Source organism: Rhinoderma darwinii, unplaced genomic scaffold, assembly GCF_050947455.1.
Source record: "Rhinoderma darwinii isolate aRhiDar2 unplaced genomic scaffold, aRhiDar2.hap1 Scaffold_901, whole genome shotgun sequence".
Lineage (NCBI taxonomy): Eukaryota > Metazoa > Chordata > Amphibia > Anura > Rhinodermatidae > Rhinoderma > Rhinoderma darwinii.
The window spans coordinates 1-11036 of record NW_027464473.1 but is presented as its reverse complement, the minus strand read 5'-3'; positions in this window follow the sequence as shown (position 1 = coordinate 11036).

Genomic DNA, 11036 nt, shown 5'->3' with positions numbered 1-11036 from the left:
TGGCCGCGGGCCGTCGGGTTTACTCACCTCCAGACGCCCGCAGCCATGGATCCGTGAGTGCTGGTCCCCATCTCCTTCCTAGGAGGCGCCAGCGCTCACTTCTGCTCCGTTCTGCTGCGTCCCATAGGGAAATCGTCAACTGCCATGATTTCCTGTTCTATAAGAAGGCCCCAGGCCTTCTGATCCTTGCCTGAGCGTTGTTAGTTTATCCCAGTCTGTCTTGCAAATGGTCCCTTAGTGTTTCCCGTAACCAGTTACCTTTTCCCGTGTCCCGTACTGTTCTTGTTCCTGTGCATACCAGTGTTGAAGTCGTGTCTACTGCACCTGCTGTCGTTTGCCACGCCCAGTGTCTTCTGCCACGTCCAGTGTCTTCTGCCACATCGGATACTGCCCGCCACGTCTGGCGGTACCTGCTGCATCGGCATTCATCCGTGCTGAAGCCACAGCCACCATCTGGACTAGTTCAGGTACCCAAGCGTTACTATCTACTATTGACTTTCATATAGACTGTGACCTGGTCAGCTGTCTCTCCGCTACGGCGGAGATCCTAGTGGATCCACATACCCTGTGACCGCGACACCATAATAGGAAACTCTGGAAATAAAAAAATTGAGCTCTCTCTGGTCAATAAAACCTTCAGATCTTGCAGACATCAACAACCTGCCCACATTACCACCCTTATCGGATTTTTTAATCACAATGGATTCATCCTTCTCAAGGAGCCTCAGACTCTCCACCTCTTCAGGCGTGATGTTATTCACTTTGCTACTAGAATGTATATGAGTCAATTGGTCAATGACTACTTTAAGGAATGTGTCAATAGGTCTATTGTCATTTATAGGAGGATGTTTTGTTGAAGGGAGGGTCAAACTGGTGAATGGACCTTCACTTGATATCCTATTACCCTCATCCAACAAACCACCCATTGTTCTCAAAAGTGGCATGTCCTTCTCTTCCAAACCCAGTTCAGTACATCTGCGTCTGTCATTCAATTTATATAATTTTTTCCACTTGAGCTTACGCCCACACAATTGCAAATCCTTCACCCATGAAATCAGGTCAAAGGATGGTGTAGGTACAAACGAAAGCTCACGTTTCAATAAACGCAGTTCTCCTTCCGATAATATTTACTGGGATAAATTTAAGACTTGTAGTTCATCATCCTGGGTGCCCTTCACTAGTTTCCCTTGCGTCCCCGCAGCAAACAGTCCGACACTAGTGGGCCTTGGGCTAAAAAAAAATATAAAATCACCCCTATTGGAAGAACTAGACCCATGTTTGCCTCTACTTCTTCCTCTGGCATTAACATTGGGATAACGACATCTCCCCTAATAACCCCCTCTGTTATTGACACGACGGGAGTTATCACTGTCATAGTCAGAAGAGGAAAATTGAGTGTCTAGGTCATGACCAACCTGATCTTTTCTGTTAAATTCAAAGATTCTACCCTCTTTAAAATCCAACAAGTGTCTACGATATTGAAAGTGCTTTCTTTCTTTTACATGAGCAGTGAATTCTTCTACAGCCTGCTGCAACACCAGTTCCTTTCTCTCAAAATCATTGTTTTTCAATTTTTTTTAACCATTTCAATGTTTTCTTTAAATATTTGTGTATCAGTGACCAGAATTTTTTCCTCATCAAGTAAAATATTCATAAACCTCAAAGAGGATGAATAAACTCCTTCTCCCATTTAGTCCATAATACTGCAGTTCTAACCCTAGAGGCAGGCTGTAAACTAATTCTTAGACCTCTTGGTACTATACTATATTTCAAGTATGTTTCCAACGTTTGTACCTCCCACCAAGCACGTATATGATCTTTGTAGAGGCGTGTAAGCGTACGAAATGCAGGTATAATACTCAGGCTTTGTGCATGTAATGGCAATTCACGATCAGAGAAAACCTCCATCGACTTCACTCATCCATTTATCAGTATTATTGCTCCCCATTAGGAAGCCGGCCATTCCCAAATATATTGAATTTTATTAGATAATACTGAAAAAATAGAGTTTAGAATTTTTGCGTTCAAATAACTAAAGTAGCTAAATCCGCCAGGAAGAGAACGCTTAAAAAACTATTTTAATATTAAACCGTTAAAATGGGCTAGACTAGCCAATAAATTCCTTAAGATATCAGGCTAAGCAGGTAGGAAAAGACTAGATAAGGGTAGAATAATGAGAATAATGAGTAATATTCACCTACTAACACTGCACTCTAATAACACTGCATTGCCAGAACCTTTGAATCACACAAAGCTCCATGTTGGCATTTTTATGTGTACGCATTTTTCCATGTGTGCAACTTTCCATGTGGGCATTTTTTTTGTGCGCATATATGAGTCGTTTTTTTTCTGTGAGGAATTTTCATGTGGGCTTTTTAAGTGTTTTTTTCATAGAACAATTTGCAAAACATTTCCCACACTCTTCTCATGAATATGGCTTCTCTCCTGTGTCAATTAGTTCATGCATAACAAGACTTGATTTATGTGTAAAGCACTACCCACATTCTGAACAGGAGTATGGTTTCTCCCCTGTGTGACTTGTTCTCTGTGTAAAATGACCTGATCTTTTTGTAAACTTTATATGACAGATTTGTACTGTGAAGTACTGGATGTACATTAAAGGCAATGAGGTTTTCTCCTGAAGACTGCTGCATGATATATTCATCTTCTACTTTATAATTCTTTATAATTTAGCGATAACATGAAGTTTCCCTCAAGAGTTCTTACTGGAATTTTAGGATCTGAACAAGTGTACTGAAACAGGTGTCAGTTGACACACCTATGTAAAGTCGAATATATATATTTTTGTCCGGAATTGTGTTTTGGTGCCGAAACCTGGGAGATTAATCATCTGATAGAGGTCACTGGGAGGTGGTCATTGGTGCATCAGTTGAACAACAAAACCGGTGAATAAGGAGCTTATTTTTTTACAAAACTCTTTCACTCATATATCATTGACGCCTTGTAATAGCTATTATTAGCTATTATTGACGATTCAATCTCCTGGACGCAGTCACTTGTTAAGAGGTATGTTGGAAAGGTGAAAGTTTTGTGTGATGAATAATTGCAGATGTGGGAGGAGTGAGGCAATGATATGAATGTTGTAAGAGTATGGTGCCGACAGTGCAAATGTTTTGTGGGAGCCAGAAGTGAGGGTGCAGAGAATTATTAAATTGCGACAGAGTATGAGGAGTGCCAGACGCCTACACTGCGTTTCCGTCATGATGAGTGGATGGTTAATAAAAGTTTTAACATATAAAGGTTTTTGATATTGTTAAAAGATTACAGTTTAGACAGTTTGAAAAAATTGTACTGATAAGGACACCTAATTTCAGAGGTCCGCTGGTGTGTCCATTAAGTGTGGTTCCTTATACTTGGTGGGAAGGTGAAGAAGATGAAGGCTTTGTAGAATAAATCTGCAATGGATTGGTGGTTGCTGGATTTATATTGTATTGTTATAGGCGTGGAGTTGGTGATTTCATTTATTATTTGGCTGATGTAAAAAAAATGTAAGTATCAAAGGAAAGGTTACCCTGTTGCCCGTTTGCACTGAGAGAGCAGAGTATCAGGGACACCTGACTTGGCAACTGTCCGAACAGATAAACTGCGTGCTTATAGCATAGAGTCGCGAACATTGACAGACTGCGCGTTTAAAGCAGAGAATCTGGGACAGAGGGGTTGGATATTCTGAGGTAATATCCGGTAGTACCATCAGGACTTCTGTGGTTAAGTCCTGATCATGGGGCACTCAAAGCAGAGCAGCAGAGGGTACCCAGTGGTATGCAGCTAAAATAATTGTGACAAACAGGGCAGGCAAGAATGAAATAAACTGTGGAAAAATGTGGAAAAAGGCAGGCATGTTGGACGATGGATGTTTGGATGTGAAGAAGTGGAAAGATTTCATAGATATGAATAAAGATTGGTTGAGCGACCATGGATTCACTGAAAAAGCAGACATATGGCTTAAGGTGGCAAAAGAAGTGATCACTGGTGGATGTTAGGAAATGAAACAGAATGGACATCATATGACTGTGTAACTTGAGTGGGGCGATTGCCAGCGCACCCCCTCCTTACCTGACAGGAGCTGGTCCCAAGGAGGGTGGTGGGGGGCCCGTGAGCTGGACCGGTCCTCATTGTGGACAGCAAAACCCACCCGCAGCTGAATATTGTACCAGCTATAGGAGCTGGAGACCGGACGTTTCAAAACAAGTAGGGGTATTTTCCATACAGGCTAGGACACATGCTTTCCAGAGTCCTGACCCCAATAATGCTGGCTTGCAAGTGATAGTGCAACAGAATTATGACCAATATATGCCATGGTCACCTAGTGACCAGTTGTCAATGAGTAACAGTGTCCCCGACCCAAGAACACAGCCAGTGATGTTTTCCAGATGACTTGCAGGTATTCAACGCACATACCGTTGCACATGGGATGACCTAGCTGTTGTTAAGGGGGGGGGATTCACTAAAAATGCAGATTAGGAGACAGAATTGGCCCCTCATGATAGACAGACTGAGGCAAGCGGGCGAGAATACTTTGCACTTTCACAAGTCTGGGCAGGACTAGAGCGAGATAAGATTGTTGATTAATGGATGGCTATACAAAAACAACAAGATAAGGTGATGGAGGTGTTTTGTTGTGAGATGGAGATCAAGTGGCAAGACTAGGGGTATGAGCAGGGTGACAGAAAGGACATCAAGATTCTCAGGGAAGCTATAATGGGGGGGGGGGGGGACGGGACTTAATAAGGAAATCAGGGAGATCATTACTGCTAGACCAGAATGGAGAAGCATGGAAATTGCAGCATTGAAGATGGTAGCTTTAGGGGCAGAGCAGGAGATGAGGAAAAAGAAGACTAAAATCATGGTGAACAAGCCTTACAGGGGCAGGGGTAGGGGCAAAGGTGGTTTTAGAGGAGGAAGAGGTTGGCAAGGAGGAGATTACAGTAACATAGAGTGCTAGACCTGTGGAGAGAGGGGGCACCTGTCTTCTCGATGTCAGGCATGCTGGAATTGTGGAGGAAAGGGACACCTTTCCTTCCAGTGTCCGGTAAAGAATACAAATGCATCTCACTTGCCGGCTTCCTCGGAATAGGAAGCTGGCAATCCGGATGTCGGGCTCTGCCCATTGCATGCCGATATCATACAGTAAATTCACACCAATGGCAGAAGAGGAGGGTAACACCCTCCAATTCTTAGTAGACCCCGGAGTAGCCAAATCTGTTTTGCAGACCACGCTGATTATCTTGCAAGTGTTGGGGTTGAGAGGACATCCATCAGCAATCCCCTGACCAAGCCCCTTAGAGTAAGATTACATGAAACACGGGAACTGGTCATTCGATTCTTGGTATCAGAAACTGTGCCGTACAATCTCCTGGGTACTGAAATATGGGGAGCAACTATGTGTCTCTGAGTTTTTTTCTAGAGTTTAATACAGACAAATGTGTATTTGACCTTGGTAATTGCAATGGTATGAACAGACTATTCATAGCGAAGAAAGGGAGTGAGACAAGAAGTTTGTTCTAGTCTGACGGGAAAAAAAAACTTATGATGGCCAAAATATAGTATTAGATTCTGGGAATGTTGATATAAGATGCAGAAAGATGGTGTAATGCAAGCATGATGTAAGCATCTAATGAGAATTTATAATATCATAATTGAAATGTAATTTGCTGAATGTGAAATATTCTCATTTTGTGCTATTGGCTAAATCAGAGTCATTATCATATTGTAAATGATTGGTTAACCTCAAGCCTACACCCCTTTTGAATGATATTATTGTAATTGATTTTGGCAATAAACTTTAACCCCTTAATGACCAGGCTATTTTGCACGTTAATGAGCAAGGATTTTTTTTTGTTTTTTCATGGTCGCATTCCAAGAGTCGGAACTTTTTTTTTATTTCGCCATCGCCGTATAAGGGCTTGTTTTTTGCGGGACGAGTTGTATTTTGTAATTGTACCATTTTTAGATGCTTATAATATATGGATTAACTTTTATTAACTTTATTTTAGGAGAGAATTGAAAATAAGCAGCTATTCCAGAATTAATTTTCACGTTATAAATTGACGCCGTTTACTATGCAGCGTAAATAACATGTTAACTTTATTCTATGGATCGGCACGATTACGGGGATAGCAAATATGCAAAGGTTTTATATGTTTTCCTACGTTTGCACAATAAAAAGCCTTTTAGAAAAAAATTACTTGTTTTTGCATCGCCGCATTCCTAGAGCCGTAATTTTTTAATTTTTCCGCCAATGTGGCCGTACGTGGGCTTGATTTTTGCGGGCCAATGTGTAGTTTTCATTAGTACTATTTTGGGGTATATAGGACTTAGATTAACTTTTATTTAATTTTTTATGGGGGGAATGGGAGAAAAGAGAATTTTGCCGTTGTTTTTTTATTTTTTTTGGACGCCGTTCATCCAGCGGTTTAATTGTGTTAATTTTATTGTTCTAGTTCTTTTTACGATCGCGGGGATATCATATATGTGCATGTGTTATTTGTTTTGACACTTTTACAAAATAAAACCACTTTTTGGGCAAAAAAAGTCGTTTTATTTGAATTTGACTGTCATTTTTTTTTTTTTACCACAAACTTTATTTAACGGATTTACATATTTTTTTTTAGTCCCACCAGGGGTCTTCACTATGCGATCGCACATATAATGCTTTGGTATACTTAGTATACCAAAGCATTATTGCCTGTTAGTGTAATACTAACAGGCACGTGCTGAAGGCAGACCTGGGGGTCTTTGTTAGGCCCGTGGGTGCCATGGAAACCCGATGGCGACCTGCGATTTCTTTGCGGGGGCGCCGATGGTGTGACAGAGGGAGCTCCCTGCCTCTGTCAAACACATTAGATGTCGCTGTCAATATTGACAGCGGAATTTAATGGGTTAAACTGCCAGAATCGGAGCGCGCTTCAATTTCGGCAGTTGCAGCAGGAGCCAGGCTGTGTATAACAGCCGTGCTCCTGCCGCTGATCGCGTGGGTACAGTGGCAGTACCCGCGCCATCACAGGACGGATATATCCGTCCTCCTGCGCGAACTAACAGCTGCAGAGGACGGATGTATCCGTCCTTTGGCGTTAAGGGGTTAAAAGAGTATTTTGAGCATACCAGCTGCATCTGTGTGTCATAATTTCTTGCCAATATATCGATAATCTATAACTATTGGATTAATTTGGATCTGAACAAGTGTACTGGGAGGGTGTTAGTTGAAACACCCATCTAAAATGTCAGCCTAATATATTTTCGGCAAGGATTACATCAACATGTATGACTGTTCCCTGGATGAGCAATCCCTAGAACCTTATTTCTCACATCCCAAACAAGAAAATGGTTTCATGTAAATTCTCTGGGTTTAAATTTGTTTATTTCCTTGTAAAACATATTCCACATATAGAGCATCAAAACAGCTTCTCCTCTGTGTGACTTCTCTGATGATTCCTAAGTTTGCCTTTAGTAATAAAACATTTTCCACATTCTGAACATGAATACGGTTTCTCCCCTGTGTGACTTCTCTCATGTTTAACAAGACTTGATTTATCTGTAAAACATTTCCCACATTCTGAACATGAATACGGCTTCTCTCCTGTGTGTCGTCTCCCATGTACAATAAGACTTGATTTAACTGTAAAACATTTCCCACAATCTAAACATGAATATGGCTTCTCTCCTGTGTGACTTCTCTCATGTATAACAAGATGTGATTTATCTGTAAAACATTTCCCACATTCGGAACATGAATACGGCTTCTCTCCTGTGTGACATCTCTCATGTTTAATAAGACTTGATTTAACTGTAAAACATTTCCCACAATCTAAACATGAATACGGCTTCTCTCCTGTGTGAATTCTCTCATGTATAACAAGACTTGGTTTACTTATAAAGCATTTCCCACATTCTGAACATGAATACGGCTTCTCTCCTGTGTGACTTCTCTCATGTTTAACAAGATCTGATTTATCTGTAAAACATTTTCCACATTCTAAACATAAATATGGCTTCTTTCCGGTGTGACTTCTCTCATGTTTAACAAGATGTGATTTATTTGTGAAACATTTCCCACATTGTGAACATGAATATGGTTTCTCCCCTGTGTGAATTCTCTTATGTCTAACAAGATCTGATTTTTGTGAAAAACATTTCCCACATTCTAAACATGAATACGGCTTCTCCCCTGTGTGAATTCTTCTGTCTGTAAAAAGACCTGAGATTTTTGTGAACTTTTTACCACATTGAAACCTTTTACCCCCTTCCAAAGTAGTACTTGTGGTAACAATCTGTGATTGGTCAGGAGAAAGTTCCTCATGATTAGGGGAAATATATGATAGCTCTGTACTGTGAAGTCCTGGATGTACATGTAGGGTAATGATGTTTTCTCCTGAAGCCTGCAGTATGATATCTTCATCTTCTACTTTATAATTTATCGATAGCACGAAGTTTCCTTCAGGGTTCTTGCTGGGGTTTTCTGTTAGGATTAGGATGAATTTTGTGGTATTATAGGTAATATCATCAAAAGTAGGTTATTAAGAGGTCAGTTCATAACTCCTTGTGACACAGAAGAAACATCTGATTTACCCAAGAAATGCAGATCTTTGGCCATCAAAGGACGTTCACTGTCTGACAAATGTTTAATTGGCCCTGCTGAAGACTGCTACTATGGCAACAGGAGGCCTAACAATGGCCTTCTGCTCTGCCATTACAGAAGACGATTAGGCTCCATCAACGAAAAATTAAAACGTTACGGTTCTCACAACATGGTGACAGAAAAATATACATTCTTTTTACAAAAGTAATTTTATTGTACAAAAAGTTGTAAAACATAAAAAAAAAGTGCTATAAATCTGGTATCGCCAGAATCGTACTGACCCGCAGAATAAAATCAACATGTAATTTTTAGCGCATGATGAACGCTATGTAAAAAAACAAAACTGTCAGATTTGTGGTTTATGGGTCAAAAATAGACAAAAAGTGATCAAATAGTTGCATGTACCCCAAAATGGTACCAATAATAACTACAGCTCGTCCCGCAAAAAAAACAGCCCTCATACCACTACGTCTATGAAAAAAATAAGATAAGTTAAGGCTCCAATATGTCAGGAAAGATAAATATGCAGCTGTGCAGGCCCGTGGGGAACATTTCTTCTGTTTCAAGAGGTGATATATCAAGGCACTAAATTTAGGGAAGCAGGAAAGGGAGGGCCCAAACATATCTGCTGGGAGCAAGGGTGTCCGTATTATACCAGGACAACACTTCCCAGCAATTTTCCCCAAACTGCAAAGGTGCAGAGTGTGGACCAAAAGCGGGATAAGAAACTACCCCATTTATCAGTGCGACACCGGCCTGTGCATAAAAGATTGCTTCACAGATTAACACACATCTATGGATTATTTTACCCCATTATTATACCACCTGATTATGCCCCTGATGTACTATGCCCAGCTTACTTAGGCCCCAAGATTATAAACTAAAATACCAGAAAAAAATCCAAGCAAAATTACTACCGAGCAAAATCTATGCTTCAAAAGCCAAATGGTGTTCCCTCCCTTCTGAGCCCTACAGTGTGCGCAAACAGTAGTTTACTTCCACATATATGGCATAGCCAAACCAGGGAGAACCCTTTTAACAATTTTTGGGGGGTGTGTCTTCAGTGGCACGAGCTGGGCATGACATATTTGCCACTGAAATGTCACATCTAGGGAAAAATGTAAATTTTTATTTTGCACCATCCGCAGCGCAATCTTTTATGGAAAAAATGCTCACTGCACCCATTAATAAATGCCTTGAGGGGTGTAGTTTCCAAAATGGGGTCACTTCTCAGGGGTTTCTTTTATTATTTCACATCGGAGCCTCTGCAATTGTGAACCAATACTGTGTAAGTCGCCAAATTAGGCCTCAATTTCGCATGGTACTCTTTCACTCTTGAGCCCTGTCGATCATCCAGGCAAAAGATTAGGGCCACATGTAGGGTGTTTCTAAAACCGGGAAACACAGCATAATAATTAGAGAACTGTCAATTCATGGTGGCACAAGCTGTGCACCACATATTGGCATATCTATGGAAAAATTCCCATTTTCACTCTGCAACATCGAGTGCACACTAATTTCTGGAAAACACCTGCGGGGTTAACATGCTCACTACAACACTAGATAAATTCCCCAGAGTATGTAGTTTCGCAAATGGAGTCACTTTTGGGGAGTTTCCACTGTTTTGGTCCCACAGGGGCTTTGCAAACGCGACATGGTGCCAAGAAACCAATCCAGCAAAATCTGTGCTCCAAAAGACAAATAGCACGCCTTCCCTTCTAAGCCTTACCATGTGCCCAAACAGCAGTTTATGACAACACATGAGGTATTTCCGTACTCTGGAGAAATTCCTTTACAAATGTTGGGGTCCATTTTCTCCTTTTTGTTTTTTTTCTTTTTTTGAGAGAATGAAAAATTTTGAGTTAAAGCTACATTTTATTGAAAATGTTTAATTTTCTTTTTATTTTCACTGCCCAATTCTAATAAAAACTATGACACACCTGTGGGGTCAAAATAATAACTACACCCCTAAATGAATTCCTCAAGGGGTGTAGTGTAGTTTCCTAAATGGAGTCACATTTGGGGAGTTTAAACTGTACTGCTCCCTAAGGGGCTTTGCAAATGCGACATGGTGCAGAGAACCCATCCAGCAAAATCTGTGCTCCAAAAGCCAAACGGCGCTCCTTCCCTTCTAAGCCCTGCCGTGTGCCCAAAGAGCAGTTTATAACCACATATGGGTTATTTACATACTCTGGAGAAGTTGCTTTACAAATGTTGGGGGCTTATGTTTCTTTATATAGGTCCCTCAAAACCACTTCAGAACTGAACTGGTCCATGAAAAAATAGCCTTTAGTAAATTTTCTTGAAAATGTGAGAAATTGCTGCTAAAGTTCTAAGCCTTGTAACGTCTTCGAAAAATAAAAGGACGTTCAAAAAACGATGCAAACAAAGTAGACATGTGGGAAATGTTAACTAGTAACTATTTTGTGTGGTATTACTA